The sequence below is a fragment of the Elephantulus edwardii genome, unplaced genomic scaffold (genome assembly GCF_000299155.1).
Source record: "Elephantulus edwardii isolate Elephantulus edwardi_28Jun2011 unplaced genomic scaffold, EleEdw1.0 scaffold00028, whole genome shotgun sequence".
Classification (NCBI taxonomy): domain Eukaryota; kingdom Metazoa; phylum Chordata; class Mammalia; order Macroscelidea; family Macroscelididae; genus Elephantulus; species Elephantulus edwardii.
In genome coordinates, this window is record NW_006399778.1 from 11,554,585 (window position 1) to 11,574,215 (window position 19,631).

Below are 19,631 nucleotides of genomic sequence, written 5' to 3' on the forward strand. Positions count from 1 at the left end.
CATCCTCACCCTTCTGCCCCCAACCCTCACCTCCTTGTACCCCCAATATGTTTTTCCCAATAAAAAAAAAATTTAAAAAAAGTAACACATGTTTGTGGTAAAAAAACCACACGAGGAAGCTGCAGCAGTCTCCCACTGTCCCTGCCCCATAGATATGCATCCTCGTTGCCAGATGAGCAAACTGGCCCTAGGAAGCAAAGTGATCATTCTAGGGCTTTTCATGGTGCCAGATTTGCCTCTTGGGTCAATGGAGACAATCAACCAAGTTCTTTTATGGAAAGGACTTCATTTGGCTTTGACCCAAAGAGCATCCACCCTCTAGACCTTGCTGTAATGGGGTTCTCCTCCCTCCGAGTGATTGGAGTTTGGTGGGAGTGACTGAGGCATAGGCTTAGTTTGCAAGGCTGAAATAGAACTCCAACTTTTGTCCCAAGGTTCAGTCCCTTTAAGGTTGACAAAGTTAATGAATATAAGATATATAGTTAAATGTTAGTTTCAGAGAGACAATGAACAGTCTTTTTGCTTAAGAATGTCACAAAATATCGCAGGCATATTTTCAGATATCTTTAAGCCTTTTGGCTAAGGGAGACTTTAGAGATGAGGTGGTGGTGGGCAGGTGTGTGCCTCCACTCCCGTCCTAGATCGCTCCCTGGCCCTAATCTTAGCAGTGTGGTTTCAGCTCCTATTTTCTTTCTAAAAACCCTCTCGCAGGCCCACAAGAACAAAGCATGCAACAATGTGGGATATTTTGTTTTCAGACTTTTTAAAAAAAAATCTGTGAAACCATATAAAACGTGTTTGTCAATCCAACACTTTTCATGTGTACAATTTGATAACATTTATTACCTTCCTCCAAAGAAGTGACGATGCAGATTGACTTTGTCTCACATACTTGAAATATATTATCAGAAGGGACTGGTCCCAGGAAAGGACATCATGCTTGGTAGAGGGACATCCAAAAGGAGGAAGGGCCTCAGTAAGATGGGTTGACACAGTGGTTGTTACGATGGATTCAAACATAGCAACATCTGTGAGGATGGTGCAGGACCAGGCAGCATTTTGTTCCATTGTGCACCGGGTTTCTGTGAGTCAGAGCTGATTCTGTGGCGTGGAACAGTAACAATTACATTAGTCATGTAATGTGCACCTCATTCACCTATAATCATTGCAGTAGCCTGTTTTTATGTTACAGTCCCTTGCCTTAATGCAGCTTTTGACTCTTCTCCATCTGTGACCACTACTCTGTTCCCCTCACTTGCTCCTCCTTATACCCCCTCACTTAGTCCTGGACCTTCTCCTCTTGTTCTAAACTCTGTCACCCTCACAGCTACCACCATTCTTTCTATTCAGTTGGGTAGAACCCAGTCCTAGTTGCATCCTCCCAGGCAGAATTCAAGGCGATCATCTCCATTAAGCTCTCCCCTGACTCTAGTCCATGGTGGTGATAGTATTAGCTACTGTCTGTTCATACCCAGATTCATGGTGACCCCATGCATAATAGAACTAAGCACTGCCCAGTGCTTCACCAGCCCTCTGATCATTTGAAAATAAAATCATAGTCATTTATATGGCTTGTTTTGGCTGATTTTCAGAAGTAGATTGCTAGGCCCTTTTTCCTGGTCTGCCTTAGTCGGGGAGCTCCACTAAGCGTTGTTCAGAATTGTAGCAATGTGGAGGCTTTCACTGACAGTTTCATGGTGGATGGTCACATGAAGCACTGGCCTGCAACTGAACCCTGGTTCCTTGCATGCAATTCTACCAGTGAGCCATCCCTGCCCCAAGCCACTCCATAATACCTGTCATCCCTTTTCGTAGACCGGCATGCTTGCCTCCCTCCCTCCCTCCCTACTTTCCTTCCTTCCTTCCCTTTTGTACAATCAATGCTTTATTCATTGTAAACACCTTTTTAAAAACATTATTTTTTATACTAGTTTATTTACAAAATTCAAATATAATGTTTTCCAGAACAGTTTCTTCCAACTTCCCTCACTCACCCACCCATCAAATTGTACAACTCCATGATTAATCCCCCCTCCCCCATGCACATCCTCATCTCTCTGCTTCCACCCTCCCCGTCCCCTTATACTCATTCTACAATAATGGTTTTATACAATATTTGTCCTTATGGTACTGAGTTAATTCACTCAACATAATGCTGTCTAGTCCTTCCCAAATTAGGTAATAATTTACAAAATCATTGCTCCTGCATGTTGCATAGTATTCCATTGTGTGAATTAATTTTGTTTTAAAAATCATTAATATATTAATATCCATTCATTGAAAAAATAAAAAGTTAACTTACTATACGTTTATAATATTGTTGTGTACCTTCTAGTCACAGCCGACCCATAGCTGACCCTCCAGCGGGTTTTCAGAGGCAATTAATTAATAGCAGAGGAAGAGATTATCTAGCCTTCTCTCGCAGAGCAGCTAGTGGATTCGAACTACGTGCCTTCAGGACTTCAGCTCAGCTTCTTGCCACTAGGTCACCAGAGCTCCCTTATAAGTTTAAAATAAGAATTAAAAAATAGATCTCTACCCACTCCTTCCCCAGTATCAGTCTTAGCCTAACGACATCTGCATCTTAAAAGGTTCCAATCCAAAGGTGAGCGTTTGAATCTCTGCAGGAGAAAGATGGGTAATCTCCTCCTGTGAGCTTTAAGGCATCTAAAAACCTGCTGGAAGGTCAGCTGTTAGTTGTTTCCAACTTGACAGCAGCAAATGATCATTTTATGTTTTCTCTTATTTCATGTTTATACTTCTAATGCAGATTTTTCAGTTTTTGAAAACTTTATTGCCTCACTACTAGGGGAGATGAATATTTAATGCCTTTCTAATGTTCCTCCACCCTTTCTCCAGTTTAGATAGAACATTTTGTGGTTGTTGCACTATTTAATGTTTAATTATTATGACTATGCAAATATTATCCAAAGCTGAGCCCAGAAGTGTGTTATGACCTCATGTCCCTTAGTTAGTAATTGCTCTGTTTTTAAAAACTTCCTTGTGTACCTGTCACTAATCCATCCCCAAACCCTTCAACAGAACTGTCATTAGGGTTTGGTGTTGGTTTTTTAATTTAACAAATAGAAATTTATTCTCCTACTCAACTCCACTCATTGTCATCAAGTTGGAACTGCCTTATAACTGACTAAACCACCACAACTCCCCGGCTCTTACAGTTTCAGAGACTAGAAGTCCAAATTCAAGAATCCAGCTCCAGGGGAAGACCCTCTCTCTCTGTCGGTTCTGGACAAAAGTTCTGGAGATGCAGAAGTCCCCAAGTTTCCTTCAGCATCTGTAGGCCTAGCATTCATTGACAACCTCCTTGAGTTTTGGCCTCCTCTTGTGTCAAGAAGCTTCTTCAAGTGCTTGAGCCCAGAAAGGATATTCTCTGCTTCTGGTCAGTTCTTGGTAATACTGAGGCTGTTCCCTCCCAGCCCTGCTTGTCTTTCTTCCTTTCCCTTTTGTCTCTTGTGAGATAAAAGATGTTATAGGCCGTACATTAGGGAAACTTCCTTTACACAGGATCAGGGTTGTGCTACATCCCACCCTTAATTCCCTTGCAGGTATCTGGTTTTTCATATCATGAGGTGACCACATTGTTGTTTTGTGCAAGTTAACTGCATCTCATAGTGACGCTCTGAATAGCAGATCTGAACTCTGCCGTATCCTGTGCATCCTCACCATCTGACACACACAAGCCCATTGCTACAGTTACCATGTCAATCCACATAGCTTCCACTTTTTGTCATATATTTTGTGGGGATACAATTCAATCTGTGACAATATACCCTTTGGGTCCCTTCCTACTCATGTCCTTGTGACCTACAAATTAGTTTTATTCTATCATGTTCTTACCAAAGTAAATCATGTCCAATTTTTATGGTGGGACAAAACTCCTCTTCATCCAGAATCTAGAATGCAAGTGACCTGCTTCCAAAATACAATAGTGGAAAGACACACAATAGAACTTCCATTGTAGGTGAGAGAAATTGAAGGGAAAGGATGGATAACAGACACCAAGTAGGTAAACTTTCAGGACAGCAGTTTACATGAGCTCTCAAGGCTTGAAAGTAGCCCTCTGTTGTCCAGGCTGTCTGTACTCAGGGTGGAGGCTCCTTGGCTCTGGGGTTCAGTTCTGTCTTCCAGGTCCCTGGAAGAGCAACTCTGCTCCCTTGGCTTTGGGCACCCTGTTCTTCTTTTCTAGAGGTGTGGTGACCTTACCTTCTCGGTGAGGTCCCATTCTTAAGCTACCTCAGATGTGGCAGCCCTGCCTCTCAGCCCTGGGTAGCTCTCCGGCAGCCCCACACTCCAGAATTGAGTTGGCAAAGATACAACTGATCCCATCCTTAGGAACTCAGAAATCATGGTCCCCACGCTTTGACATCTCAAAAGTTGTGGTCTTAAACTAAAAAAAAAAAAGAAATATATAAAGACACTGTTAATATTCTACCTAATTTACCATGGCTAGAGAGTAAATTTAGTTCATTTTTTTTGTACATCTTTGTTATTGTTTCTGTATGTGAAGAATATACATAAATTGTCTTTTTAAAATATTCATGATATACTATTACTTGAAAAATATTACAATATACCTTCATAATTGGTAAATCTAATTTTCCATAATAAGTTCAATAAAGACATAATATGCCACCATAAAAACAAAACAAAACAAAACGTTGTGGTCTTACCTTTTGTGACTGGAGCAGCTCTCTTTTCTATATCCCTTAATCTCTTGAAGAGGTCAGCCTGATCTCTGTCCTGCTCCAGCAGATAATACACATATCTTTAACTCTACCAATAAATGTCCAGAGGTGCCCTACACCATCAGGAAGCTTCAATCCAAAGCTTTCTAGCTTTGTGGACTGGCCAGTCTAGCTCCACCAACAGATGCTGAATTGCACACGTTTGCCAGGAAGCCTCCTGACTGAAGATACTTGGCTCTGTAGATCAGCTTCCGTGCTGTTTTGTTGGCCTCCATCTGTAGGCATATCTCCTGCTGCTGCTGTCATTTCTCTGCCACCGCTTGAAATCATCTGTGTTATCTGTGATGCAAAATTTCTCTTCCTTTCCTTTTGAGCCTTACCAGGATTGCCTTTAACAACTATAATTCCACCAACAGCCTCTTCAAGTTAATCTGGGCTTTTATTCTTGTTGTTAGGTGCCATAGAGGTATGCACAATTCATAGTGACCCTGCGAACAGCTAAACTGAACCCAACCCTGCCTCCCCCCCCTACTGTACCTTCCTCCTCATCTCTGACACACTAGAACCCCTTGCTGAAGTCTCCACATAAGTCCCTCTCCTTGGGGGTCCTTTGCTGACCCTCCATGTTTTCAAGCATGATGTCTCCTTACAAGGAGTAGCCTCACCTAGCTACATGTCATAAGTATGAAAGACAAAACTTTGCCATCTTTGCCTCCAAGGAGCACTCTGGCTGCATTTTTGTGAAGACAATCTGTTCTTTTGGCCGGCCATGGGATAGTCAGTACTTTTCTCCAACATCACAACTCAAAGGCAGCAGTACTTCTCTGTCATCCTTATTCATTACTCAGCTCTCTGACTCAGGTGACTGAGAAGACGATGGCCTGGATCAGGCACATCTTAGTCTTCACATTGCCATAATTGTTCCTCAGCATTTTGGAGAGGTCTCTGACAGAAGAGTTGCCCAATGCAATAGGCTTCCTGATTTCCTGTCTGCTGGTACCAAGGGTATTGATTGTTGATCCAAGCAAGATGAAATAATTGGTAACATCAATCCTTTCTCCATCTAGCATAATGTTTTTACTCTTGTTATTGTTGTTGTTTTGGGCCATTAAGTCGCCTGTGACTCATAGTGGCCCTTGTGTACAATAGCTCTGAAGCCTGCTCTGTCCTGAGCCTGTCTCACTGACTCTGACACACCTAGTCCCATTACCCCAATTACTATATCAATCCATCTCATCGGGGGTCTTCCTCTCCTGCACTGTCCCTCCACCCTTCTGAGCATGATATCCTTCTCCAAGGATCGGTTCCTCCAGGCCACGTGCTTAAAGTACTCAAAAATTCCTAGACTATTCATTATTCAATTCTAAAACTGTATCCACACTTTAGGTATTTGTCAGAGTCACATTCATTTTCTTGGTGTCAGATTCTGTCTTAGTTATCCAGTGCTGCTATAACAGAGAAACCAGAAGTAGATGGGGTTAACAAAGAGAATACCAATGTATATTCTCTTAGAGTTTAGGAGTCTAGAAGACCAAGATCAAATTCACGATTCTAACTCTAGGGAACTAGCCTTACTTTCTGTCAGTTCTAGAAGGAAGTCCGTGTTTCCTTCCATAGATGTAGGTCCAGCATTCCTTTGAGGTCTCTTTGTGCCTTGGCCTTCTCTGGTGTCCAGGAGTTTCATAGCGCAGGGGCTCATTCCACTCACAGTGAGTGTTTCTTAGTGGTATTGAGGTCCTTCATGTTGTCGTTAGTTACTATTGAATCTATTATGGTTCAAGGGGACCTCATGTACAGTGTAAAACTGCTGCAAATGGTTTTCAAGCCTATCTGCTATCAAAAGTAGAAGTAGAGTTTTCTTCTCTGGATGAATGTGAATTGCCAACATTTTGGCTAGAGTTCAGTGCTTAATCATTTGGGCCGCTCAGCGATTACAACAGAATGGTAAAACAAGTTTCAATATAATGTAAAAGTCTCGATGATGTTATGTGCCATCAAGTTTCTTGCTACTCATAGCGACCCTATCTACAACAGCTCTATCTTGAGCTAACCTTATTGTCTCTGATACACCTACTCTTATTACCCTAGTCACTGAATCAATCCATCTCATCGAGGGTCTCCCTCTCTTGTGCTGTCTCTCTACCCTTCCAAGCATGATGTCCCTCTCTAAGGACTGGTCCCTCCTTTCAGTATGCCCAAAGTATGTGAGATAGAGCTTCAAAATCTTTGCCTACAAAAGGAAAGTCTGGTTTCACCCTATCCTGGATAAACTTGTTTGTTCTCTTAGCAGTCCATGGTATATTCAATACTCTTCTCCAACACCATAACTCAAAGGCATCAATTCTTCTGTCATCCTTAGTCACTGTCCAGCTTTTTGGTGCAGAGCAAGTAATTGTGAACATTATGGCCTGGATCAGGTGCACGTTAGTCTGAATATACAGACATTGTTGCAAGAGAGATCCCTGACAGCAGATTTTACCAATGCAATTCTTTTTATTTCCTCACTGCTGATACCAAGAGTATTGATTGTGGAACCAAGCAAGCTGAAATTGTTAACAATTCAGTCTCTTCTCTGACCATCATAAAGCTGCTAGTTGGCCCAGTGGTGAGAATCTTTGTTTTCTTGATGTTGAGCTTTCGTCCTTGAACTTTTGCAGCAAGTGCCTCAGGTCCTCCTGAGTTTCAGCAAGAAGGGTTGTATCATCTGTGTATTGTAGGTTGTTGACTTCCTCCAGTCTTGAGTCCTCCTCATAGAGCCCAACCTCCTGGACGATTTGTTCTGTATATAGATTGAAAATGTATTGAGAGAAGAAGCATCACTGGCATACACCTTTCCTGATTGTAAAAGTCCCAGTATGATGTAAGAAAACACACTAGGTGATCTTTCCGTTCTGTATTTTTCTTTGAGATACCTTTCCTGGAGCCTTTTTGCTTGCCTCCAGTTATGGGCTGGTTACTCTACAAAAGTGCATATGTATTGTCCTCAAACTCTGTTCTGCTGTCATCCAGGATATTTCCTTTACAGATCTCCAGTATTGGATCCTCCTGTCTGTATCCCTTGCCTTTTCTTTTCTTTGATTTATGTCTTTGGTCAGAATAAAGCTACTCTACTAGCTTTGTCTTAGATCGTTTGGTGAGGTAGAAAATTCTTAATTAGACATTCATTTATCCTGGGATGTTGAAGACATTATCCAGTGACATCTAAGAATGCTTGATTGTGCTTATGTAAAACCTATACTTGGACCAGGATATAGTCATCAGTACAGAGCAAGGCAACACTTCATGGTTCAAAACTGGGAAGGGTGTGTGTCAGGGATGTGTCCTGTGTCCATACCTTTTCAGTCTATATGCAGAACAGATCATCTGGGAGGCTGGGCTCTATGAGTTGAAAAGTGGTATCAGAATTGGAGGAAGACTCATCAACAATCTGTGTTATGCAAATAATACAACCATGCTTGCTGAAACTGAGGAGGACCTGAAATGCTTGCTGCAGAAGGTCAAGTACTGCAGCCTTCAATATGGAGTGAAGCTCAACATTAAGAAAACAAAGATTCTCACCACTGGGCCGACTGGCAGCATCAAGATAGATGGTAAAGACATTGAGATTGTTAACAGCTTTAGTTTACTGGGCTCCACAACCAACACTCTTGGTACCAGCAGCGAGGATATTAAAAGACAAATTGCATTGGGAAAGTCTGCTGACAGAGACCTCTCCAAAGTACTGAAGAGCAACATTGTCAGTCTGGAGACTAACGTGCACCTGATCCAGGCCATCATCTTTGTAATTTACTTGCTGTGCATCAGAAAGCTGGAAAATGACTAGAGATGTTAGAAGGAAAATTGATGCCTCTGAGGTGTGGTGCTAGAGAAGAGTATTGAATAGACCATGGACTGCTAGGAGAACAAACGTGTTTGTCCTAGAGAGGATGAGACCAGGCTGCTCCTTGAAGGCAAGGATTCTGAAGCTTTGCCTCACATACTTTGGACATGTTGCAAGGTGGGATTAGTCCTTAGAGAGGGACACCATGCTTAGGAGGGTGCAGGGACAGCACAAGAGAAGAAGACCCTCAATCAGATAGATTGATTCAGTACTGGGGTAATGGGAATAGGTGAGTCAGAGGCAATAAGATTGGCACAAGATAGAACAGGGTTCAGGACTGCTGTACACAGGGTCACTGTGAGTTGTATGTAGATGCCTCAATGGCACATAACAACAACAGCAGTAGCAGCCAGTGTTGTTAAAAAGTCAGATTACATTCTGAAACCTGATCACAGAAGACTATGAAATTTTTTAGGATCTTCCAGTTGTTCTATTTAGGATATGATTTTGGGATTGCAATGATGTGTGTCACAGTGGACAATTGGTGCATCCTTTCCTCTGAAAACTAATCTTTTCAATTTCAGGGAAATGTCTTTTTTAAATTCCTTCCTTCCATTTTTTCTATTGTTATTTCTCTTCCTCCCCAAAATCTGTTTTGGATACATCTTCAACTTCTTAGATGAATTTGTAAATTTTTTAAAGGGTTGTTTTCAAGTTTCCATCTTTTTATGTCTTCTTTGCTTCCAGGACATTATTTTAACTTTATATATTCTGGTCCCCCAAACTTTCTATTATGATTTTTTTTTCCAGTGAGGTCTTTGGGTGCACAGTATTATGATTTTTTAAATATATTACCTCCTCTCCTATCTTTCATTTATAAGAGCACTTTCTTTCTCTTTAATATCTCTCCATGTAATCCTATTCTTATTTCAGTGTTACAATATTATAGTCATTTCTTGAAAATGATCTTTTATTTCCTTCTGCTCCCTCTGAGTTCCTTTTTGCCTTTTAAAAGTATCTCTGGCTCTTATGTTAGCAACTGCACTCTAATATCTGGGGATCACTGTTACCCAGTCTTATTCTCTGTCCTCAAGGCATAAAAGCTGATTGCAAGCTCTTTGTGTGTGACTGACAGGGTGTGTGTGAATATGCCTTGTCATGTGGATTTCATTATCCAGTAAGAAGCTCAGATATTTTATAACCTTCAAATGTGCATTACTATTTTCTTTGGCGCTGGTCAGAGTTTACACTGTCTCTTAATGCCTACCATCATTGGGAGAGAAGGCGTATAAATTTGACTGTTGCCACTCTTCTAGGGTGAGTGACAGACAGGCCAGGAGATTCTACTTGTCAGTATGTCGATTTATAGTTAATCCTCTGAGTTCAGCCTGGTGCCACCCAAACCGTCATCTGTGCCTGAACCCCTCAGTTCAGAGCCTCTTTGGCTCTGTCCCAATGAAAGTAAAGTTCCAGTCTTCTGGTGGAGGAGTCGGGCGGGGGCCTCCAAACTTCCAGGATAAGAGGGGGCATCTGGGAATTGCTGCAGGATTGCAGTTGAGCCTTTATTCTGTTTGCGGCTCGAGATGTCTGGCATTTGGACTTTCTGGGTTTGCAGCACGATGTGGCTTGATTCCTTGTGGTCCTCCTCCTTGTAGATAGCTGGGTTTCCATCTTCACTCCTCTGAGCCCATTAACCCTGGTCCATGTGCCTTCTAGTCTCCAAATTTTTGTTTATATTTCTCAGTTGTTCTCATCTTCTCTCTTGTTCTATCAGTTTATGCCATTTTTATTCCTTTATTGTCAGTTTAGTGGGACTTAGGGAGGAAGTGAAAAGTTTATCTCAATCTGCCATGCATTATGATATGGCAGGAAAGCTCTCCTCATTTATCTTGTGTTAGTTCATAATTGTGCTGAAGATACATATATTATAATAACTAGGTTCCGTTATAATTTGTTCCTAGGAGCATGAAAGTGCCTCAGTTCACAGCAGTTGATGAATTCTTATTAATTAGATGAATTGTTGTTTTGTGCCATCAAGTTGTTTGAATTAGGTGACTATTAATAATAATTCAGTCAGTATTCATAATGACTATTGATGTATTAATTCAGTTATGGTTTTTTTCCTTTTAAATGAGGAAACTGGACTAATTGCCATAGTCTTGTCTGTGGATGGACTTTCTACGACTTTTAGAATTATCTTATCATGTCGGTACTGAGTTCATAACAAGGCTCTGTGGGGACATTCAGAGATATGTAGCCAATCTCCATGAGGGCTCCCTGTGATCCTTGTCTCCTAGTAGACATGCCTGTGTATAGACCTCTCCCATATGAAAAAGAGCTGACCAGTGATATTCTGTATGTTTTTGTAAGGGTAGCACACAAAGGGCATTGGGGGTTTTAACCTCGTCCTTCTTAGATCATTCACTATGGCAGAAACCAGCTACCATGTTATGAAGATACTCAAGCAGCTCAGTGGAGAAATCCATGTGGCAGGAAACTGAGTTCTCCTAACAACCAGCATCAATCCACCGTCCAAGTGAATGAGTCATCTAGGTAGTGGATCCTTAAGTCCTACGCAAGCCTATTTCAAACTTGACTGCAGTTTCATGAGAGATCCTGTGGGGCACCTCCCAAATTTCTGACCCACAGAAGTGGTGGACTAATAAATGCTTGATGTTGTTGTTATGTGCCGTCGAGTTGCTTGCGACTCATAGTGACCCTATGTACAACAGCCCTAAACTCTGCTCTGTCCTGTGCCAATCGCACTGTCTCTGATACACTCATCCTGATTACCCCAGTCACTGAATCAATCCACCTCCTAGAGGGTCTTCCCCTCCTGCACTGTCTCTCCACCCTCCCAAGCATGATGTCCCTCTCCAAGGACATGTCTCTCCTTACAACATGTCCAAAGTATGTCAGATGAAGCCCCAGAATTCTTGCTTCCAAGGAGTAGCCTGGTTTAACCCTCTCCAGGATGAATCTGTTTTCTTGGCAGTCCATGGTACCCTCAATACTCTTTTCCAGCACCACAGCTCAAGGCATCAGTTCTCCTTCTATCCTCCCTAGTCATTGTCCAACTCTCTGATGCATAACAAGTGATTGCAAAGACCATAGCCTGTATCAGACACACTTTAGTCTCCAGAGTGACACCATTGCTCTTCAGTACCCTGGAGACGTCCCTAACAGCAGACTTTCCCATCACAATACGGTTTTTGATTTCCTGGCTACTGGTGCCAAGAGTGTTGACTGTGGAGCCAAGCAGACTAAAGTTGCTAACAATCTCAATCTCTTCACCATCCATCCTGATGCTGCTAATTGGTCCAGTGGTGAGAATCTTTGTCTTCTTGACATTGAGCTTCAATCCATACTGAAGGCTGCACTCCTTGACCCTCTGCAGCAAGCATTTCACATGTTTGACTGTATGGATCATAACAAACTGTGGCTGACTCTGAGAAGAATGGGAATCCCAGAACACTTTATCGTTCTGATGTGAAACCTATACTTGGACCAAGAGCCAGTTGCCAGAGCAGAACAGGGAAACACTGCATGGTTCAAAATTGGGAAGGGCATACGCCAGGGATGTGTCCTATCTCCATACCTTTTCAACCTGTATGTAGAACATATTATTCGAGAGGCTGGGCTATGAGGAATAAATGCTTAGTGTTGTTTTATGTTGCTAAACTTTAGGGTCATTTGTTTTGCAGAAAAAAGAGCAAATACAGTCCTTAATCTGCAACACTGGCCCCCAAAGTCCTCTTTGAGACCCTTCATCCTAACTGCCATTTGAATTCTTCTGTGTCCACCTCTGTCCCAGCCTCCTCCAAGACCCCTAACCACTGAGTGTCTTCTTGCCTTCCCACGTGCTGTCCTCTCTTGGACCTGTCCCTCCTCCTTCCTCTTCCAGCATACTTGTCCTTCCAGCCAATGCTAAATGTTACTGATTTATCATTATCTGACTTTCCTTGGTCTTTCCTCTCAAAGTACTCTGGAAAGCATTGCTTGGAATGGCAATCAATTAATTACTTGTATAATTACTTATATAATGTTTGTATCCTCTTACTTCCAAGACTCCAATCCTTCAGAGGACTTCTGTTTTATATACAGCAAATGCATACCACCATGGACAACATCTGGGGCATAGTAGGTACTCGAAAGTTAATTATTGAAGAACTGAATGAGACATGCTCCCGCCTTCTAACTCAATTTTAATCATCTTCACTATAAGGAAAACAGCTTAGAGTAATTCTCTAATTAGTAGCAGGTCAGCACATTATTCTTAAAGGACAGCACAGACATCTTTATTTATTTGCTTAAAAAAATACATTTCCAAAAATGACTCATTTTGTGACCTTGGGCTCCTTGCCCTCCATCTCTGAAAAAGGCAGATAGCAGTTGGTACGATGCTTCTTTGCAAGGCTGGAGCTCTTTCATTTAGAAAGGTTTTGGCAGGGTTTTCAATGCTTTTAAAATACAATTTTCTTAGTATCCAGGTGGTTGTGAGTGATTGTATAAGTGATGAATAGAAATGAGCTATGATTTATTGTTCAGTATACCTCAGTTATAGATGAGTGTGTGTATCTCTGCCATGGGTGCTAGATAGCTGTATACTTTGGTGTGCATGTTTTTAAAAGAAGCATCTGTGTTTTCTCTGGAACACTTATGCACAGCCTAAATTCTGCTGCAGGCCTGTTTGAGACTGTAATAGTCTGAAGCTATGTTCATTTCTAATTAATTAAGCTGCATTCATGTCTAATGATAACAAACTAATATTTACTTTAAAGCTTACTATGTGCTTGGTCTGATACAGGCAATGCTCTTTGCTATCACTTATTATGCATCAGAGAGTTGGACAGTGACTAAGGAGGATAGAAGGAGAGTTGATGCCTTTGAGCTGTGGTGCTGGAGAAGAGTATTGAGAGTACCAGGGACTGCTAGGAAAACAAACAGATTCATCCTGGAAAGGGTTAAACCGGGTGGCTCCTTGGAGGCAAGGATTCTGAGGCTCCATCTAACATACTCTGGACATGTTGTAAGGAGAAACCGGTCCTTGGAGAGGGACATCATCCTTGGTAGGGTGGAGGGACAGCGCAGGAGAGGAAGGCCCTCTATGAGGTGGATTGATTCAGTGACTGGGGTAATTGGGATGGGTGTATTGGAGACAGTGCGACTGGCACAGGACAGAGCAGTTTAGGGCTGTTGTACATAGGGTCGCTATGAGTCGCAAGCGACTCGACGGCACATAACAACAAGAACAAACAACAACATGTGCTTGGTATTATGAAAAGCATTTCCTTTACTATAATCAGTCTTTACATCAGGGAGCTCTGGTGGCTCAGTGGTAAAGAACTGTGCTGCCAACCCAAAGGCACATCTGTGGGAGCAAGATGGGCAGTCTCTCCTGTGCAGTTTATTGCCTTTGAAAACTCACGGGAGAGTCAGCTATGAGTTGGTTTTGACTTGATGGTTCATAACAATAACAATCTTCCTATTAACTTGCAGTTAAATAACTTGCCCAGAATTGTCAAGTTCATTGGAGAGGAAAGAGACCCCACATAAGCAAAGCACCTCTGAAAAACAAGAATGAAGTGGGAAGCATAGTACTCCCTGATCCCAAAACCTACTACATAGCTGTAATAATAAAAGCAGCATGGTACTAGTGCAATGACAAACACATAACCAATGGAACAGAATTGAGAACCCAGAAACGAACCCATCTATCTATGGTCAACTGATATTTGACAGGGAAACGAAACCTATCAAATGGGGAAATGACAACCTCTTCAAGAAATGATGCTGGCTAAACTAGACTGCTACCTGCAGAAAGCTGCAACAGGAGCCGATCCACATCTCACAGCATACACAAAAATCAACTCAAGATGGATCAGAGACTTGGGAGTAAAGCCTAAAAACATAAAGAATATAAAAGACAAAATGGGACAAAGCTTAAAAGCCTAGGCTGTGGTATAAAGAGCCTGACAAATACAGCCAGAAATGCACAATCAGGAGAAGATAAAATTGATGAATCGGACTTTCTCAAGATTAAATACCCGTGCGTGTAAAAAATTTTTCCAACAGGGTAATAAAAAACCCTACCGGGTGGCTCCTTGGAGGCAAGGATTCTGAGGCTCCATCTAACATACTTTGGACATGTTGTAAGGAGGGACCGGTCCCTGGAGAGGGACATCATGCTTGGGAGGGTGGAGGGACGGCGCAGGAGAGGAAGGCCCTCTATGAGGTGGATTGATTCAGTGACTGGAATAATTGGGATGGGAGTGTCAGAGACAGTGCGATTGGCACAGGACAGAGCGGAGTTTAGGGCTGTTGTACATAGGGTCGCTATGAGTTGCAAGCGACTCTACGGCACATAAGAACAACAATAACAACAACAACAACAACAAACAACCTGCTGGAGAAAAAACATTTGGCAATACCATCTCAGATAAGGGTCTCATAATAAAAGTTTACAGACTACTGTGGAGCTTCCACAAGTAAAAGACTTATAACCTTTTTACAAAATGGGCAAAAAGATACAGAATAACTTTTTACAAAGGAAGACATTAGGATGGCCAACAGACACATGAAGAAAAGGTCAAAATCATGGGCAATAAGAGAGTATGAATCAAAAGTCCAATGAGATACTATTTTATCCCAGTAGTAGTGGCAAAGTTTAACATGATAATGAGTGATAAATGTTGGAGAAGATGTGGAGAGATTGAAATGCTCATACACTGTTGGGATTGAAAAAATGGCATAACTACTCTGGAAGACAGTTTAGTGTGGTGTTTCCTAAAAAAAGGTGAACATAGAAACTCTGTATGACTGAACTATTCCACTACTAGGAATGTACCCCAAGGAAATTAGAACTGAGAAAAAACCAGAAATTTGTACACTAGTGTTTATAGCAGCATTATTCACCCTTGCAAGAACATGGAAACAGCCCAGATGTCCAACTGTGACTGAATAGATTGAGAAATTGTGGTACATTCACATGATGGAATATTACGCAGCACTCAGGAGAAACAATTTTGAAAAATACTATGTAACTTGAGAGAGACTGGATAGCATTATGCTGAATGAACTAACTCAGTCTTATGAGGACAAACATTGCACAAGACCATTTTTGTAAAAAAAGAAAGCTAACTAGTAAAACATGTATGGGGCCCAAGGAGGGAAGGTGTGAGAGAGGGGGTGGGGTGGGGGGGAGAATGGATGGAGGGAATCGCAGGTTGCATAATTTGGTGGGTGGAGGGAGTAAGTACAGGAAATGGGAAAGATCCGAGAGGGTCCTGAAAATATAGGGTGATGGTGGGCATAGTTCAATGGTGATTAATTTTATAAAACACAATGTGTAGGAATGATTGTATGAAACATAATGTCAATGAAGAAAAATATGAGAAAATGTATAAGAAAAAAATTTAAAAGGAAAAAAATAGTAATTTGCCCAGACTTTGTTTGCCTCACCTATACTTTGGGTGGGTTGTTAGAAGCGGCCATATTGGAAAAATAGAAGATCTGCAGAGAAGAAAAAGACTTTCAATGAGATGGATTGGCACTGTGACTGAAACAACGGCCTTGTATATAATGGAATTTATGAAGATAATACAGGTTCAGGTAAAGTTTCAGTCAGTTGTCAACTCACTGGCACCTAACAACTAGAGTAAAAACAATGGCTACACAGTTAATAAGTGACAGGGCAACAGCTTAAATCTGTTTGGCTTGTTCCTAAACTTTGGTAAAATTATATGTATTTGTGATTTAGAAAATAAGGAAAAAGTGAGGTTTAAGATAAATAACTACTCATTCTGAAGAATTTTAATTATTGGAGAATCTTCAGAATAGCATTACTCTACAACCAAATGCTGAATGATGTGGAGGCAGAGGATTAGCAGAGCTGATCGATGCAGATATTACCTGCAGCACACCTGCACTTACAAGATAAGCTCTTGGAACATCTGTCAAATTACAGGGGGGAAAAATCATGTCTGCACAATAAACAACAGAATGGCTTAAACAAAGGCTAGTGCTGGAATACAGCTGATCTCAGGAATGCAGGTGACTTAGAGACATCTGCTGTCCCCAAGTCCTGAAACCACATATCGGGTCAAAGATGGACGAGAGGAAGCACAAGAATGGGACCCTAGTTCCTTTGCTAGAAAGCTCTTTGATAGTAGGGAAAGGCATGATTCATGCATATCTCCAAGGAATGTTGGGCCTAAGATGCTGGAAGAAATAAAGAATCTTCCTTTTTTTTTAAAGAAAAAAATTTGAATTTAATGAAAGTTTACAGAGACTTAGAGTTTCCAGTCATTCATTGTTGCATTTTTCTCCCTGCCTACCCCCTTCTCCCCAGTACATTTTTCTCCTTGATGAGTAAAAGAAAAACTCTTTCATTGCTGTGCAATCCCTCCCCCCAAGTCCACTGCACTGTGCAGCCTTCATTCTGGACTCCTGTCATGACAATAATACTTAATCATATAAAAAATATGGAACGCTTCAAGAATTTTCGTGTCATCCTTGCGCAGGGCCATGCTAATCTTCTCTGTATCGTTCCAGTTTTGGTATATGTGCTGCAGAAGTGAGCACAGAATCTTCCTTTTGAACCAACAGAAAGAGAGAAGACCTTTCTTCTGAGCTAGCCTCCTAAACAGTGAGAAAATAAATTTATTTGTTAAAGCCACTTATGGTGTCTCTGTTATAGTAGTACTAGGTAACTAAGAAGATAGCAGAGTAGGATAGGTCCTAATCCTACATGACTATTATACACATAATTATGTAGTTACATGGCAATAGAAGAGCTTCTGATTTTGTCAAGGGCACTAAGAAGCAACTTAGTTGAGGACATCATTTCATGTGACACTTTGAAGTGTTTCCAGGAAGGAGGTATTAGAAGACAAACTAACTTGTGTATTAGTTATATATGGGTAACAAATCACTCCCAGAACTTAGTAACTTAAAACAAAAAAGATCATTTCATTACCTCTCATAGTTTTGTTGGGCAAATCTGCTGTCAAGGATCTCTTTAAAGTGCTAAAGCGTAAGGATGTCAGATTAAAGACTAACGTTTACGAGATTCAAGCCATAGTCTTTCTAGTCATCTGTTATGCATCTGAGAGATGGAAAATGAATAAAGATGACAAGAGAAGAGGAGTTGTGGTGTTGGAGAAGAATGCTGAATATCTCATGGACTGCCAAAAGAACAAACATATATGTCTTGGAGAAGGTACAACCAGAGTGCTCCTTGGAGGCAAAGCTTTGTCTCAGTCTGGACGTGTTGTTCTTGTTAGGTATCATCAAGATGAGTATGACTTAGAGCCCTAAGAATAACAGATTTGACCCCTATTCTATCCTGTGCCATGCTCATAATCTCTGACACTTGTTAAAGTCACTCGGTCAATTCACCTGGTGAGGGTCTTCCTCTCTTTCACCAATCTTCCAACTTTCCAAGCATGATGTCCCTCTACAAGGAGTAGCCTCTCCTAGCAATATACCCAATGAATGTGAGATGAAGTTTTGTCATCTTTGCCTCCAAGGAGCACTCTGGCTGCACCTTCTCCAAGACAGTTTGTTCTTTTGGTAGTCCATTGTATTTCCAGTGCTCTTGTCCAGCACCACAGTTCAAAGACATCAATTCTTTTTCTGTTATCCTTATTTATTGGACATATTGTTAAGATAGACTAATCCTTGGAGAGAGAGATGATGCTTGAAAAGGTGGAGGATCAATGAAAGAGAGGAAGACTCTTAGCAATATGGATTGCTACAGTGTCTATGGCAAAGGACTCAGGTGTATCATGGATGTTAAAGATGAAACAAGATAGGTAGGATAAGGTTCAGATCTCTTGTACACAGGGTCACTATGAGTTGTACTTGACTTGATGGCACATAACAACAACAATGGCATATAAGAGCAAGATTTCTATGAGGCAGTGTAAAAAGTCCAAGGACCACGTGAGGAACATCATATCAGACCTTTACCAACTTCACAAGGGAGAGCTGTCCCCATCCACAGCATCAGTAACACAAAACCAATTCCCATGAGGTCAGACATGTCCCCTGTGCTCTCATGCCTCTTCCTACTTAGTAAGAATCTTACTGATTTACTGGGTCCAAAATCCGATGCGATAGCTCACAGACAATGCAATACCATATTAGAGAAGTCAAAAGATTCTACTTCAGATTAATAACAGAATATAGTCAAGCAGGGGGAAAAGTGCAACAGTGAATGAAAGGAAATCCAAAATCTCTGTAAATGTTCATTAAAATTAATAAAATAATTTTTTTAAAAGAATATAGTCAAGACAGCTCCTGAAATGTGCACACAGGTACCACAGCCTCAAAATTCATGGTTTTGTGTTCCCAAGTTCTCATTCCTGCCAATATTGACTCTTCTTCCCAATTGTCTTACAAAGTTCTCAGTCTTGCTAATATTGATTTCCCACCCCCAAGATCTCATCTCATCTCACATCAATTGGCTCCTGCTGCCATCCTTAAGCATATCCTACATTTCAGCAGGTTGGGGAAGGTCTCTCTTCTCTGGCTAGGGAAGAATACTGACTCTTCTAGTGGGAGGAATTTTCCCCCCCTCTGCAGCTAGAGCTTTTCAGTTTATTAGCAAGATGAGCCAATCCTCTTGTAGATTGTTGAGACTGGCTGATCCTTTTGTGGAATGGTAGATAACCAATCCCTTTGTGGATAAACCAACATGCCTCACTTTCCTCCCTGTAGTCAGTCATCCACATTAGAAAAACCTAAGCACTCATCACCAAACAAATGGATAGAGAAGCTGTGGTATATTCACACAATGGAATACTATGCTGCTTTGAAAAACAAGGAACTCATGAAATAGTATAAAAATGGGTAACCCTGGAGGACATTCTGCTGAGTGAAATATCTCAGTCTCAAAAGGACACATACTGCATGGTGCCATTGTTGTAAAACAGGACTGACATAGAGGTTGGGGAGAGACTGAAAGAGATGGGGTAAATTATGTATACTGCATTGAAACAGGTGAGGGAGAGAACTATTTAAAAGGGATATTGTTGTTGTTATTGTTATGTGCCATCGAGTTGCTTGTGACTCATAGCGACCCTATGTACAAGAGCCCTAAA